The sequence below is a fragment of the Cervus elaphus genome, chromosome 18 (assembly GCF_910594005.1).
Source record: "Cervus elaphus chromosome 18, mCerEla1.1, whole genome shotgun sequence".
Taxonomy (NCBI): domain Eukaryota; kingdom Metazoa; phylum Chordata; class Mammalia; order Artiodactyla; family Cervidae; genus Cervus; species Cervus elaphus.
Genome location: NC_057832.1, coordinates 52,133,769 through 52,149,922, shown reverse-complemented (window position 1 = coordinate 52,149,922; position 16,154 = coordinate 52,133,769). Strand labels below are relative to the sequence as shown.

Genomic DNA, 16,154 nt, shown 5'->3' with positions numbered 1-16,154 from the left:
ACACAACACAACTTGGAGAGCGTTCAGAGAACAGCGACTGATTAAAGGTTTGCTCAATTAGACCTATGAGAAATTGTCATAAGAACTGGGCATGTTCAGTCAAATGCAAAACATTTGGGCAGGATGAATAATTAAGTACAAGTATATATGAAGAGATGGTTCCCAAGTCTGAGGTATAGGTTAAACAGAAAGTTGAAAATCATGGGATTAAGAACATAAAACAAAACAAATCAATGTTAAGTGTGGAGTAAATATTGTGAAAACAAACTAAAAAGCTTTTAAGAAAGTGATGAATGGATGTATCTGTCATAATTCTTCACATACCATTATTAAAACAAATTCAATTTTATCCTTAAATAGAAATAACCTAGAAAATGGAAAAAAAAAACATCTTTTGATGGGTTGCATTTAAAAAGTGAAAATTTTCAGATCAAATATGAAGAATTTTTTTAAGAAAAAAATGGTCTACCTGGGAGCCTTCTTTAGGACCCAGGTTTATCAGAAGAGAGAGAATCCCTGATACTAAGTGTCTCAGCTCCTGAATAAGGATAATTTCCTTGTGTGTGTTTTTTTTTGGGAATGGGGGCAGTGTCGTGGGCAGCTTGTCTGGCTTCTAGAGGTTCAACTGTCATTAAAGACTCCCCATGGACTTCCCTGGGGGTCCAGTGGCTGACACTCTGCTCTCCCACTCCACACACCCAATGCAGGAGGCCAGGGTTTGATCCCTGGCCAGGGAACCAGATCCTGCATGCTGCAACTAAGACCCGGTGCAGGCAAATAAGTACTTAAAAGAAAAAAAAAAAGAACAGGGTATAAAAAGAGACTCCCAGAAACTCCCACCAAGATACATGATTCTCTCCAGATGGTCCCTGTTAATTATCCTTTCTCTTTGTCAAATAGAAACAGTTCCTTCTCTGAAGTAACTTCTGCTATTTGGAGGTCTTGTTGGGCAAAGCAAGTAGAAAACTATTTGCTCTCCAGTTTATACCCTTTACTTCTTTTAAAAAAATTAGAATATAATTGCTTTACAATATTGTGTTCGTTTCTGCAGAAGTGGATCAGCCATATGCCTACATATGTCGCCTCCCTCTTGGACCTCCCTCCAAAAAGACAACCCTCAGAATGGGAGAAAATATTTGCAAATGAAGCAATGGACAAAGGATTCTCCAAAATATACAAACAACTGAGCTGACTTGCCTCTTGAGAAACCTGTATGCAGGTCAGGAAGCAACAGTTAGAACCGGACATGGAACAACAGACTGGTTCCAAATAGGAAAAGGAGTACATCAAGGCTGTATATTGTCACCCTGCTTATTTAACTTATATGCAGAGTACATCATGAGAAACGCTGGGCTGGAGGAAGCACAAGCTGGAATCAAGATTGCTGGGAGAAATATCAATAACCTCTGATAAGCAGATGACACCACCCTTATGGCAGAAAGTGAAGAACTAAAGAGCCTCTTGATGAAAGTGAAAGAGGAAAGCAAAAAACTTGGCTTAAAGCTCAACATTCAGAAAACTAAGATCATGGCATCAGTCCCATCCCTTCATGGTAAAGAGATGGGGAAGGAGTGGAAACAGTGTCACACTTTATCTTTTGGGGCTCCAAAATCACTGCAGATGGTGATTGAAGCCATGAAATTAAAAGACGCTTGCTCCTTGGAAGGAAAGTTATAACAGCATACTGAAGAGCAGAGACATTACTTTGCCAACAAAGGTCTGTCTATTAAGGCTATGGTTTTTCCAGTGGTCATGTATGGATGTGAGAGTTGGACTATAAGGAAAACTGAGTGCAGAAGAATTGATGCTTTTGAACTGTGGTGTTGGAGAAGACTCTTGAGAGTCCCTTGGACTGCAAGGAGATCCAACCAGTCCATCCTAAAGATCAGTCCTGAGTGTTCATTGGTAGGACTGATGTTGAAGCTGAAACTCCAATACTTTGGCCACCTGATGCGAAGAGCTGACTCATTTGAAAAGACCCTGATGCTGGGAAAGATTGAGGGCAGGAGGAGAAGGGGATGACGGAGGATGAGATGGCTGGATGGCATCACTGACTCAACGGACATGAGTTTGGGTGGACTCCAGGAGTTGGTGATGGACAGGGAGGCCTGGCGTGCTGTGGTTGATGAGGTCGCAGAGTCGGACACGACTGAGCAACTGAACTGAACTGAACTGATGGAAATCAAAATCAAAGAAAACAATCCACTCAATCCAAAAATGGATGGAAGACCTAAATAGACATCTGTCTAAAGAAGACACATAGATGGCCAAGAGCCACCTGAAAAGATGCTCAACATCACTAATTACTAGAGAAATGTAAATCAAAACTACAAAGAGATATCACCTTACACTGGTCAGAATGGCCATCACCAAAAAATCTATAAATAATAAATGCTAGAGAGGGCATGGAGAAAAAGCAAGAGTCTTGTACTGTTGGGAATGTAAATTGATACAGCTACCGGGAGTTGGTGATGGACAGGGAAGCTTGGTTTGCTGCAGTCCATGGGGTCGCAAAGAGTCGGACATGACCGAGCAACTGAACTGAACTGACTGTTGGGAACAGCATGGAGGTTCCTTAAAAAACTATAAACAGAACTATTGTATGACACAGCAATCCCACTACTGGGCATATTCCCTGAGAAAATCATAATTCAAAAGAACACATATAAACCCCATTGTACTCTTTACTTCTTAAATACAGAGGGAGATGAAACCAGGAAGTTTGCACCACTTTCTTTTAAAGTTGTTTTACTAGCCTCATGATTTAGTTTTTAACTTAGATGTAGACATTCCAACAGTAGTCTCATTTAAGTGTTATTGTTCCCTCTTTAGGTTTGGCACCTGAATCCCGCACCTATTTGTTCGTTTACTACAATTTTGACACCAATTACAGTGTGTCGGTTCTCTCCCCCTCATCAGTGAATTCTCAGTTACCAGTTGGGTGTCCTACTACTTAATTGAGTTCTGACACTGTCTACCAGGAGATAGCAACAGATCCCACAGGTTAAGGTTCAGTCCCATCAGGACACCGTCTACCTCAGACACCAATCAGAGATCTCAGTGGTTATCTATGCTTCTAACTGACTGGCTATAAACAAAAGGTTCCCACAACCCCTTCCCAGGGTTTGATTAATTTGTTCATAGTACCCACGGAAACATTTTACTACTAGGTCTCTGGTCTATCATGAAAGGATTTAACTCCTTCAAAGAGTGCCAATTCTTTCCTCACCTTATGCCGGTTCCACAGAACCCACTTACAACACACCTGACAAAAGTTAATGATTAATTAATGCCACGTTCTCACGATTCTCTTAGACATAAATGAGCCTAGATTCAAGTTGTAAAAGTAGGTAGCACCCTCAGGTCTGCAGTATCTTTGAAAATACAAGACCAGCAGCTCTGGTGATAGAATATGCTATCTAGTTTCACAAGGCAAAATCCTGACAGGACAGTCTGATGAAGCTGTTAACAAGATCAAAAAGGTTCCAGATAGCACTGGAGTGTGGAAGACCAACACTGATCAGTGGTAAAAAAAAAAAACCTGGTATCTGTAACATATTTAACTCATGACATCGAGGTTAAGAGTGTTAATATGAATTTCATTGTATTAACTTTTAGTTTTTATTTTATTTGACCACACCTCATGGCTTGCACAGAGAAGGCGACGGCACCCCACTCCAGTACTCTTGCCTGGAAAATCTCATGGATGGAGGAGCCTGGTAGGCTGCAGTCTATGGGGTCGCGAAGAGTCGTACATGACTGAGCGACTTCACTTCCACTTTTCACTTTCATGCATTGGATAAGGAAATGGCAACCCACTCCAGTGTTCTTGCCTGGAGAATCCCAGGGACGGGGGAGCCTGGTGGGCTGCTGTCTATGGGGTCGCAGAGTCGGACACGACTGAAGTGACTTAGCAGCAGCAGCAGCATGGCTTGCAGGATCTTACCCGACCATGAATTGAACCTGGGCAGCCGTCAGTCAAAGTGTGCAGTCCTAACCACTGGACAGCCAGGGAATTCCCTTTGTTCAAAAAAAAAGCTGGAGTACTGAATCTTAATTTCCTATTGGGCCCCATTTCCCCCCTAATCTGGCTTCATTATACTGTTTTGATGTCTTCCTGACAGTAATTTTCTTGTTGCTATTATGTTATTACTATGCTTATTGGATAAATAAATCTTTAGGAACTAGAGAAATGTTTTAATGATTGAAAATCAAAATAAATATATCTTATTATAATTTAGGCAAGCACATTGTTAACTCATTTTTTAAATTAAGACTTTAAATATGAACATGCAGAACTTTCACATGGCTTAACATTCAACAGATACAAGAGAACATACAACAGAAGTTTCCCTTTCATGCTGGTCCTGGCTATTCAGTTCCTCCTCCCAGAGACAGTTAATGCTATCATTTTCTTTGGATCATCTTCCCGGGGACCAAAGTACTTGTTTTAAATTTAATAAAAGGATATAGGAAGAGCCAAAAGGTAATTTAGGAGACTGTTTTCAGTGTTATGCTGTAAACATTTCAAATTTCAGCAAATCCAGAGAGATACACCTGCGTTGTATTTTTCACTACCAAAATGTGGTCAAGACATTCCTGTTCACAAAAGCAGCTGTGCAATACTGGACATTTGGTTTTTAAGTGAACACTCCTGAACAACTGCCTACAATCACTTCATTGGCTCCACTGCTGGGGTATAGCCTGTAGCTAATCTGTTCCACAGCCACAGAGCAAAGAGGGGTCAGATAGGCACTTGTCCTTACAGTTCAGGCCAATACCACACAACAGTAGCCTTTAAAAATGTACAGAAGAAAAATCATCTCATTCACATGGCATGGCAAAGAACTGAGTCTCAACCATGTGCTGGTTCAGATTCAAAGCTTTTGAGAGAAAAAATACAGGCCAAATAATAACCCTGTCTGGTGGTACTTCTCTAGTCTAATTCTATAGCATAAATTCTGGGGTGGAATTTATGAAGATAAAAATTTAAAAAAGAAAAAAAAAGACTGATGTAATAGTTTTATTTCCAATAGCAATATTTACAACAAATGACAAATTATATCCTTAGTAAATATTTAAATTTATTAAACTAGAAATTTTGAATTTCAACTTAAAATTATGTAAGGAAGTGAATAGTTTTTCAAATTCTTTTAGAGACACACACATGCCTGAGGATCACTGTTCTAATCTATAAATACTGGACTCCCAATCATCTCCACCTCTGTGGGCGACTTTCAGTGAGCACTCCATTCTGGGCTTAAAGCGGGAGGTGGGGGCAGGGGGAACGACTGATGGGAGGGTGATGGGAAGGTAGGCAGAATCGAACCAGCAATGAGTATCTGCTGAGGCCTCTGCTCAATGTGGCCTTGTGACTACTCCTGGTGGCTGGAACTGCTGCTATCCTGTCCTTTATTACCAAACTCACCACCAGGTCAGCAAAGGATGAGGGAGCTCTGAGGATCAGGGGCCTTCAACTCACAACCGAATCATCCCAGGTGACCAGCGCAGTTGAGTTCTGTGTTATGACTGAGAAAGTCAGAGCTTTCTCCCTGTTGTTTCTCCCCCTTCCCCTTTTCCATTGCCTTTAAACGTACTAGAGTGTACCTGGCACTGCTGTGTTCTGCTGACTCCACACACACTTGAAAATGAGTGTTGACTACCAAGTACAGAAATGGCGAAAACTGGTCTGCCAGAGCTGGCAAGAACCTGGCAGAAAGGGTATTTTCCACTCTTGGTGAGCTGTATGTACATTTTCTCCTCAGGTAGATATGGGGGGAACCAAAGATGCTAAGCTTCTTTGTCATCTCACTCTCTCACTTTAAGAAATAATCTCAGACACCACCAGTGACACGATTCATTTCTGCACAGAGTGCCTAGTTTTATTGCCTTTTTCTGAGGGGCTTCTCACACCCTGCTGATTTTAATAACCAGCATTTGTGTCCCATGTTTCACGTCAGTGTCTGAGCCAGTGTCTATGCAGTTGGCCATTTCTCCGCAGCCAGGACTCTAGATATAGCAGACTGTTCTCAGGTCTCTGAAGCTTGCTCTGCAGGCGCTGTTTGCTTAGGTCTTATCTCAGAGTGGTGTTGTTCTACAGGGGCTGTTAGGCCTGGCCTGGCTGCTTTTGGCTCAGTCTATGGGACTGGCTGAAGCTTGGCCCTTCTTGTTCTCTTTTGTCTTCTCATAGTTATAACTTTTGGGGAGTACTTTTTTCTTGAACACACATGAAGTGGTCTTTTTACCTTCTTATATATCTTCACCACCTGTTAAGGCAACGGTGAGCCCAGAGGTCACTGGTTGGGAGAAGGGTGGGTGGAAAGGGTGGGGGACTAAGGAGGAGGTGTGTGCCAGGCTGGGGCAGGATCATCTCGGGGTGGGGGAGGGGCAGAGGGTACAAATGGGACAGAAGAGGAGGCCCTCGGGTAGGGTCATCTCACCTGGCCTCGTGATCCAGGCTGAGAGAGGGCCTTCCTTTTCTTCCACCGCCTGGTGCTTGTAGTTTTTGGCTCCCAAGATTTATCGGTCACTTTTGCCATGCTGAAGCCACTCAGTTGTCTAGCTGTCTGCCAGGGCTGCCCTCTGTATATATACCTCTCCCCAGGACAATGAGGAGTCACACCTGCTCTGCTTTGTTTGGTCATCAGGACACTCCTGACAGCCAATGGTGGCTCTGGGGAGCTGTAACATCATAAAGGACCACTCCTGAGGGATAGAGGTGCTGGGGAGGCCCAGATGCCCTGACTAGAAAAAGTACCCAGTAAAGAGCCGCTCCTCACTGACCTGCTGTCCCTCCTTATCTCTCCATGTTCTGGTTGTACACAAGGCAGAGAGGGTGTTTTCTCTAAGTCATTCCCCGTGGTTCATTCTACCGACTGCCACCCTTTACTGTCACCTAGCATTTGGATATCTTACCTAAAACTAGCAAGATACAGGTATGGCAGCCTGATCTGAAAAACCTATGAATTAGGGAATTGGAGGAAAGTGTTTGAAGCTTGGTGTCCTTCACTGTCAATCCAGACAAGAAGGCTTTGAAATACAGCTCAGGACAAGATGGGTGTGTGTGCATGTGTGTGCACACTAGGGTCACTCATTCCCCCAAAATAAGATTAAAGTTATGAAATAAGATTAAATGAGGTATCTACCTACCTACCTACCTATGTTTATGGGTACTGTAAGTGAATACCTTTGGAGATTGGATAGAAATTCTTGGAATGAAATTAATCTTCAAAGAATCAGGGATTTTTAACTTCAAATTTTGTGATGGCCAATAAGCAGAGATCAGAAATAGAAGCTCCCCTCCAGACGACAGCTTACCTTTCTCCCTATCTGTACCGTCCCCTCTACAAACAGCAATAATGACAAATCTATGGACAGAAGGTAGATTAGTGATTGATTACGGCTGGCAGGAGAGTGGGGGAAATAGGTGAATGCTAATGGTATGTGGCTTCTCTGGGGTGATGAAAATGTTCTGCAATTAGATTGTTGGGATGGTTACACAACTTTGTGAGTAGGCTAAAAATCACTGAATTGTTAATATGCTAAAAATCTCTAGAGTATGATTTATTTATATTAAAATATGACTTTAACCACAATTCTGATTCAAATTAGCTGACTGATAATGCATATTTATCTCTTTCCCCTCAAGAGGCCATAACACAATGATAATAAAAATTCGTAAAACCACAACATGAAGAGAATGGTAGAGGTCATACATGCCTGAGAGAGTAAATTTCTAGAAGAAGGAAAACTTGTGGAGACGTTAGCTACTGAAACCAGAGCGCAGGGAACAGTGAGCAGAGAAAAGCAGAGTGTCGGCGAGTGGACAGTCACTCCTTTCTGCAGAACCTGGAAGTATCTCAGTATGTGGTAGTTTAGTCACTAAGTCATGTCCTGCTCTTGTGAACCCATGGACTGTAGCCCTCCAAGCTCCTCTGTCCATAGGATTTCTCAGGCAAGAATACTGGAGTGGGTTGCCATTTCCTTCTCCAGGGGATCTTCCTGACCCAGGGACTGAACCTCTGTCTCTTGCATTGCAGGCAGATTCTTTACCAATTGAGCCAGCAGGGAAGCCCAGTGAAAGGATAAGTACCCAAGAACTCAGAAGGATGATCTTGATACTCCTCTACAAGCTATGCAGATGGTTTAGGAATGCGGGAGGGGGGAGGGACTAGGGCAGTAATCTGGTTTTTAATTATTTTGGTTATTATTATTATTCCAGAAGACGCCTGCCCACCTGGAGCTAGTGTTCCTTTAAGATCCAGGAGAATAAACTGGCAGTTTATAGGAACAGACTGAATTGCCTCATTAAAAAGGCTTTAGTGACTGGCACATCCCAGGACAAAATTTGCCTTCACGTGGAAAACTTGGTCTACTGCATCAAATAAATTTATTTTTTAATTTTTTTTGGTCTACTGCATCAAATAAATTTAACTCTTGTTACAGTTTCATTTTCTCCTACAGGTTAAAAGAGGTCCAGGCAGCCATGCCAAATTAGATTTTAAAATTCCAACGAAAGAAATTAGCCTTATTTGTCAAGTTTCTAGAGGGTAAAACTACATACAATGGGTGGGAATAACATGGGGAAAATGTTTGGTTCAGTTAAAAGAAATAACTTCCTAACGATTGGGGGAATTCAAAAGGAGAACAGACTACTCTGTGAGGTAACAAATCTCCATTCATTGAGAACCTATGTGCTGACTGATGTTATATAAAACCACCATTAAGACTCGAAGCTCCACTCAAGGTTATTTTCAGTATATGCTGGGGAAAAGTTTTTGTTTTGTCTTAATGTCCTTCTGAGTTCTCTACCAAGCAATCACTCTTTAGCTTCCCAAAGACTTCTCTGCTAGTACCTAGACTCAACTTTGCTGGTCACCCCCTAGAACCGGGGGTAGAGTGCTCACAATAGAAGCTATCCCCTCACAATCATGCCAGAGGAGGTATGAGAGGGGCAAGCCTTCTTAAAACAAAAAAAAAAAAAAGTTTTTTTTAGTTTAAGTTGAATGGTTTTATTGAGCATAACAATATTTAAAAAAAAATTTTCCCTTGTTTGTGCTTCTGTATGTGTGGTAAAATGTCTTCAAAAGGGATATTCTCTGGGAGTAAGTTGCTATAGTGTACTACACAACCAGAATGTTTCTCTGCCTTTTTCCTCCATGGCATTGACTTTTTTTTACAAGACCAAGTCTGTTATCTTGTAGAATAATCTGCAGTTTTAAATTTTCTTTGTGACTTCATTTAAGATGGTCATTTCCTCAATAAGACCTAGGAGAAACTCTGAAATTACTTTCCTCAAGGGCTTGATTAAATTCTCAAAAGATTAACTTCTTTCCAGGCTTGGTCTGGGGGTTCAGGGGCTATGGTAGTTCTAGGGATAAAAAGATAAACCAGATACATTCACTTTGCTAAGATGCTGAAGAAGTAAGATCGGCCCAGTGACCTGGCTCTAACACACATTTAGTGATTTCTATGGTCTATTTTCTCCACCTCTACTGCACTCATGAATCTGGGTTTCCCTTCTTCCATTTTTAATCCCCAGCAAACAATTACTCACGCAGTTGTGAGTGAGGCTTTGTGAAATTACATCCCCCAGTTTTTTTTAAACAGGGTTTGTGAGGTCTAGTCCTTACCTACTTTTTTAACCTCAGCCTGTCCTCATTACATCCTAGGTATACATATATTTATTCAGTCACACACAAATATCTCTGCAGTGCCTATTATTTGATTTAAAATACACTGTTCTATATCATTTTTTTTAAACTTTATTTTCTTTGTTGCTGCACTTGGGCTTTCTCGAGTTGTGGTGAGTGGAGGCTACTCTTTGTTGTCGTGTGCAGCCTTCTCACTGCAGGGGCTTTTCTTGTTGCAGAGCACAGGCTGTAGGCATGTGGGCTCAGCAGTTGTGGTGTGTGGGCTCTAGGGTGTGTGGGTTTCCGTAGTTGAGGCACACAGGCACACGGGCTTAGCTGCTTCGTGGTATGTGGAATCTTCTCAGACCCGGGACTGAATTCATGTCCCCTGCACTGGCAGGCAGATTCTTAACCCACTGCTACACCAGAGAAGTCCTAAAATACACTGTTTTAGACAAAAGAGAAAAATCTTTTCCTCATTGAACTTAATGTCCTTTTGTTCCTTGAACAAGCCCAGCTCCTTCCTGAGCCCATCTCAAGGGCTTTTGCCCAAGTTCTTCCCTGCCTAGAATGCTTTTCTTTTCACTTCCCGTTCCTTTTCTGACTGTTCTATTTAAAATAGTTTCTCTACTTGTGCCGTGGAACTCCATTTGCTTCTTTAATAGCTCATACCAGGGAGTGTGCGCGCGTGTGTGTATAAAAAGGTTTCTTTGTGTGTAATACATCTATTCTGAAAAGCTGGATCACGTTCACCTACTCTGCCAGGCAGAAGAGCCTGGCGGGCTATAGTCCGTGGGATAGCAAAAAGAGTCGGACATGACTTAGCGACTAAATAACAAATATACTTAAAGCTTTTCATAATGACTATCAGCATATCATAGGGGTTCAATAAGCACTGGCTAAAAGAATAAATTGTGACTTTATTCCAATTGTGACTTTATCCCAAAGGGGATCTAGGGCTATCCCCTTTCTATATGGTGCTAATTTTTATAACAACGTAAGCATATAAAAAGTATACATAGTTTGAAATATTTATCAGCTTATAGCAATATGATTATAAGTCACGGGTGAGGGAAAAAATAACCAGATACTAAACTGGACAAACAGGTTTTTGAGTCCAAAGGTAGCAAAGGTGTAGTTAAATGAAAAGACAGCAAAACCAAAAATTGTTAAAAGAACTGGGGTAAAAGCAGAGAAAGGGAAGTCTCTTAATGAGAACAGAGGACATTGTATCTTTCACCAAGTAGATACAGGTTGCAGACTGCTGTATTGGTCACAAACTAGGGGACCACGTTAGAGATCATAGATAGAGTCTTATATTCCAATTAGCCTGTGGGAAAGCAACTTCAGGTATAGGCCCTATGATCATAGGTCAGCAGCATATTTTTTTATTCCTATCACGTAAATTCCTTTTCATCCTGCTAACGTTACACAGTGAATATAAAATATACATTCACAAAATACAGAACTTCCAGGCTAGACATAAGAATCAAAGATTTAAAACATCCAAAGTCGGGCTACCCTGGTGGTCCAGCGGTTAAGAATTCGCCTTGCAATGCAAGGAACAACGGTTCAATCCCTGGCCCGGGAAGATCCCACATGCCAGGAAGCAACTAAGTCCCTGCGTTACAACTACTGAGCCTGCGCTCTAGAGCCCACGCCAGCAACTACTGAAGCCCGTGGGCTTAGAGCCTGTGCTCCCCAACAGGAGAAGTCACCACAATAAGCTCACACACCACAACAAAGAGTAGACCCTGCTCCTAGCAACTAGAGAAAACTCGATAAAACTAGTGCAGCAACAAAGATCCACCACACCCCACCAATCTTAAAAAAAAACAACAAAGGTCTATAATGTATTCTTTGATGGAGTAAACTGCATAATTATTGTATAATGGGCGTTCACATAAGAATTCATGTGAAGAAAGAATTCTTTTAGAAAGTCTGAAAACTACTTGTCTAAAGGACAGTAGAACTATTACAATAATACAGATTTTTTTAAAAAATTAGCATTTCAAAGTGCTATTGATTTGCATAAATAAGGCCAAAAATTATCAAATATTCCATGTCCCATAAAGACCTAAAATGCCCCAAATATAATATACATAATATACTTTGTACTGACATACCATTAATCAACGTATTGCTGACTTTCGGATCTTGCTGACCTATAAACAGGCTTCAAATGCATAATTTGAATTTAGGGTATCATTCTTGACCTTAAAAACTGTGTTTTGGAACCTCAGGCAAGTGACTAACATATGTCATATATCAAAAGGACTGGTTGTCCTTAATACTTGAAGATTATGTAGCTAGAATAAGGCATATTTTACCTGTAGTACTCCTTGCAATTATGATATACTATTAAACTCTGCACAGTTATGACTTCTTTTGGTAGGATCCTGTTTCTGATTTTAGTTCCACTTCTGCCTAATGGGATTAAATACTTTTCTTAAATGTAATTTTTTCCCCTAAAACTGCTGCAAAATTATCACCCTATCTGTTCTGAGCTACAGGTTAAGTATTTCCTAATTCCTTCTGCCTTTAACATAAACTATACCAAACACAAATGAAAAAAAGTTATTTACAAAGTTTAATGTTTTATAGAAGTAAAGTACTGGAAGTCAATAAATGAATCCAACATAAGTAAATTATTGAATCCTGAGACTGAATAATTATAGGGCATAAGTAATTTGAAATCTTAAATATAAACCAACTCTTCTATTGCTTCTCATAATCTAATTAAGGCCTCTAAACTTTTTTAAAATAAATTTTTATTGGAGGACAGTTGTTTCACAGTGTCAGTTTCTGCTGTCCAGCAAAGTGAATCAGCTACATGTATATGTATATCCACCCTTTTTTGGATTTCCTTCCAATTTACTGCACCACAGAGAACACTGAGAAAGTTCTATATAGTAAGTTGTTATTAGTTATCTGTTTCACACGCAGTAGTGTATAGAGCCTCTTAACTTTCTGATACATAGCATGTACCCATGTTCTAGGGTTGCTGTAACAAAGTGAATTAGGGGCCCACTCTATTCTAATATGGAGGCTTCCCTGGTGGCTCATATGGTAAAGAATCTGCCGGCGATGCAGGAGACTCAGGTTCAATCCCTGGGTAGGGAAGATTCCCTGGAGAAGGCAATGCCCATCCACACTAGTATTCTTGCCTGGAGAATTCCATGGACAGAGAAGCGTGACTGGACACAGTCCACAGGGTTGCAAAGTCGCACGACTGAGTAACTAACACTAACACTACTCTAATATGACCTCCTCTTGATCAGTTACATCAGTAATGACTCTATTTTCAATTGAGGTCACATTCCGAAATACTAGAGGTTAGGATTTCAATATAAAATCTGTGTGTGTGTGTGGGGAGGGACACAATTCAGCCTCTAATACACTGTAATACATATATATTTATTTATTTAGAAATTGTTTACATTCAGTACTGCAGTAAGAATTATATACACTGTAGTCCCTATACAGTTAGAAAATTTAAAAAGACAAGACAAAGATAAAATATACATATTAGTAGTAGTATTTCCTTTATGAACCCTAACATGTTGTGTTGCACATTCTGTGGACTATACACAGCTCACCAATTACAAGGACAGTATCATCGTGGCTTGGTACATCCTACCTTCTAACATCTTCCCTTTGCTTACTTAGCCTGCCTCTTCTGTCACCTACCACATACCCGGCATTCCAACCAATCTGAAGTATTTGCATGAGCTAGGCCCTTTCTCTGTTCAACAACTCTGCACACGCTGTTTCCTATTGTTGAAATATGCTCATTCTCTTCACTTCACATGAACACATAGTGAACTCCCAATCATTTTCTGAAATTCAGCTCAAATGTCATCTCTGGAAAGCTTTCACAGACTGTTCTGGGCAGCACAAAGCACTTTTTCAGGGAACGTTGTTCAAATCTCTGCTATTGTAAATTTCTATTTAATATACATGTAACACACACACACATGTATTTAGATTGAACTGATATTTGAACATTTTGACCTAAAAAAAAGATGCAATTTCATGTGGTTCAACTTAATACTTGACAACAAATCCACTGAGAGTATGGACTGTATTTTTCATTTTTATATTTCCAGTGACTATAATGGATTTTGACAAAAGCATATATATCCTTAGTACATGCTTCTCGAAATTAAGAAAAGGCTTATACACACCTTCCATTTTCAGATTTTCCTGTTCAAGAATGGGTAGATATTGACTTGATCCTTCCTATATATTTCATTGGCTTTATTTAGTTTAACAGTATTTTAAATTACTTCCCCTTGCTTTTGTACCTCTGTATATGGAGAAATCTCTTCAAAAGAGACACTCATTTTTTAAAAAACAGAAGAAGCTATATAAGTTTTGTTTGCAACCAAAATAAAAACATTTCACAACTTTACTGTTTTACTTACAAAATATTTTTATGCTTTTGAAAAAAAATTAATTAATCATAAAAAGGAATATAAACAGGAGAGCTAAATAAAGATATCAGTTGTATAAAGTAAGTGTGGTATTTTAAACCCAACAATATTTTAGTAAAAGCTAATACAAATCTAATTTTAGAATGTCAAATTTTTCATAATATTATTTGGTTTGTAGAAAAACTGTGATAACTGAAATAGCATTTAAGTATTACATGGAGAGTTAAAAGGCAAGGTATGGAGAAGTGTTCAGCTACAGTTAGGAAGCAAGACATGGTGAAGCCTGGGAGAAACTAGCAGGAAGTGAGACACAGTTAGATGAACATTTTCCATGCTTCCTCATTAAGCACTTAAGTTAACAAAATGCACGCAGTGAGTCTTCAGCATGCCAAGGCAGTCAAGAGCAACACAGTTCAGAGTCTGGCTCTCATCCACTGTAGAGACTCTTCTCCTTTTATGGCACTTCATGTTCCTTATACTCAAATTACAAAAAACTTGTTGCAGAGAAAACCACATTAAACATGTCATTATTTCATGTCTTCTAAATGCTCTTTCCTCAGCCTCAAGTCTTTTTCCATCTTCTTGCCTTCTAGTTTTTAAAAATTCAGCTCAAATATCATCATCTCTGGGATTTTCTCCCTCACTTCTCCAGATAGAGTTGATGATCTGTCTTCTGCATTTTCTGTATCTAGTGCATGCCATCATTGCATTATTTTAACCACAGTGTGATAACTTAACTGTTGACATCTATTTTCTCAATTATATTATCACACAGTAAGAAATGAAGTGACAGTCTGGAATAACAAAGCACTGATGAAAAGCTTATTTGGAAACAGAAATTGTGACTACAGAGTGAAGTCTGCCTTGTCTATTGCTATATTCCTAGCATTTAAGTCTACTGCTTGGTACCATGTGGGTGCTTTGGAGGTCCTAGCAGGGGACTGTAACTACTCACACACCCCTGACCAAAGAACGGTCCTCCTTACTAGGGAAGGTTGTCCTCCTTGACTGAGTGTGCAGCTTTGGGAGGGGCACACATGGAGAGGTGAGGTGGGAAGTGGACACTTGCCTAGCTAGTCAGATCAGCTGAAACAACCTTGGCAATTAAAGGAGTGACAGATGTTGCAGCCAGACTGCCTTCAGAGCCTGTAAGTATTCACTGACTAAATACTTAATACACATGGAAAATAAGAAAAAGCAGACTATTTATGGAAGATAAATTGAAGAAGGGCACCCATAAACAAGCAGTAAGAGAAGCACCTCTAGTTTAAGAGATAGTTGTATCAAGGAATAAAGAAGCTGTAAAAAATAATAATATCATTGGTTAGCAAAATTTTTTTAAAAAAATTACTAAATATAAATATGAATGAATACTGGGGGAAGAGTCAATATAAGTTCATGTAAATATGATTTATGCTTTCAATTAGAGTGGTCAAAGACATTAGAATGCCCACATAAATAAAAATAACTCTGTTCTTTACATCTGCAAAAAATTCTGTATCTTTTGCCATTAATGCATTTATGTTTTCCTGCTTAATGCCTCTACTTTGGGCATCAAAAGTGGTACTTAATCTCCAACGGAGTTGGTTGTTCATTTACAAGCCTACCATACCACTCGTGTCTGACTCTTTGCGACCCAGGGACTGTAGCCCACCAGGCTCCTCTGTCCATGGAATTCTCTAGGCATGAATACTGGAGTGGGTAGCCATTCCCTTCTCCAGGGGATCTTCCCAACCCAGGGATTGAATCCCGGTCTCCCACATTGCGGGCTGATTCTTTACTGTCTCAGCCACCAAGGAAGCCCATGACAGCATACCTGTACTTTATACTGGTGCTGCATTATTTTAGGCTTGCTTTCCTATGATATACTGAAGCACTTAACTTGGTATCATCATCAAACAATATTTAAGAGGACCTGTGTACCTCTAATACTGAGGCCCATGTACTGACAGTCCACTGTGAAGAAACAGAAGTCACTGAATGTCTTTATCACTACACTTGTCACATATCAAGGTAATGGGCAAGCTACGCTGGTAGAGTTTGTAAACTCAGATGGCAAGATAAAGACTACAGGACAAACTCCACC

The 16,154-nt window shown here is 40.2% G+C and overlaps 1 long non-coding RNA gene across 1 annotated transcript; it reads right to left on the bottom strand.

The window, feature by feature from the left end:
- Positions 1-5,860: 5,860 nt before the first annotated feature.
- LOC122674577 lies at positions 5,861-9,825 on the bottom strand. The gene is made up of 2 exons (XR_006334997.1): positions 6,441-9,825; positions 5,861-6,266 (listed from the first exon to the last, which is right to left on the bottom strand). It is a non-coding gene; the product is annotated as an uncharacterized LOC122674577 (long non-coding RNA).
- Positions 9,826-16,154: the final 6,329 nt, after the last annotated feature.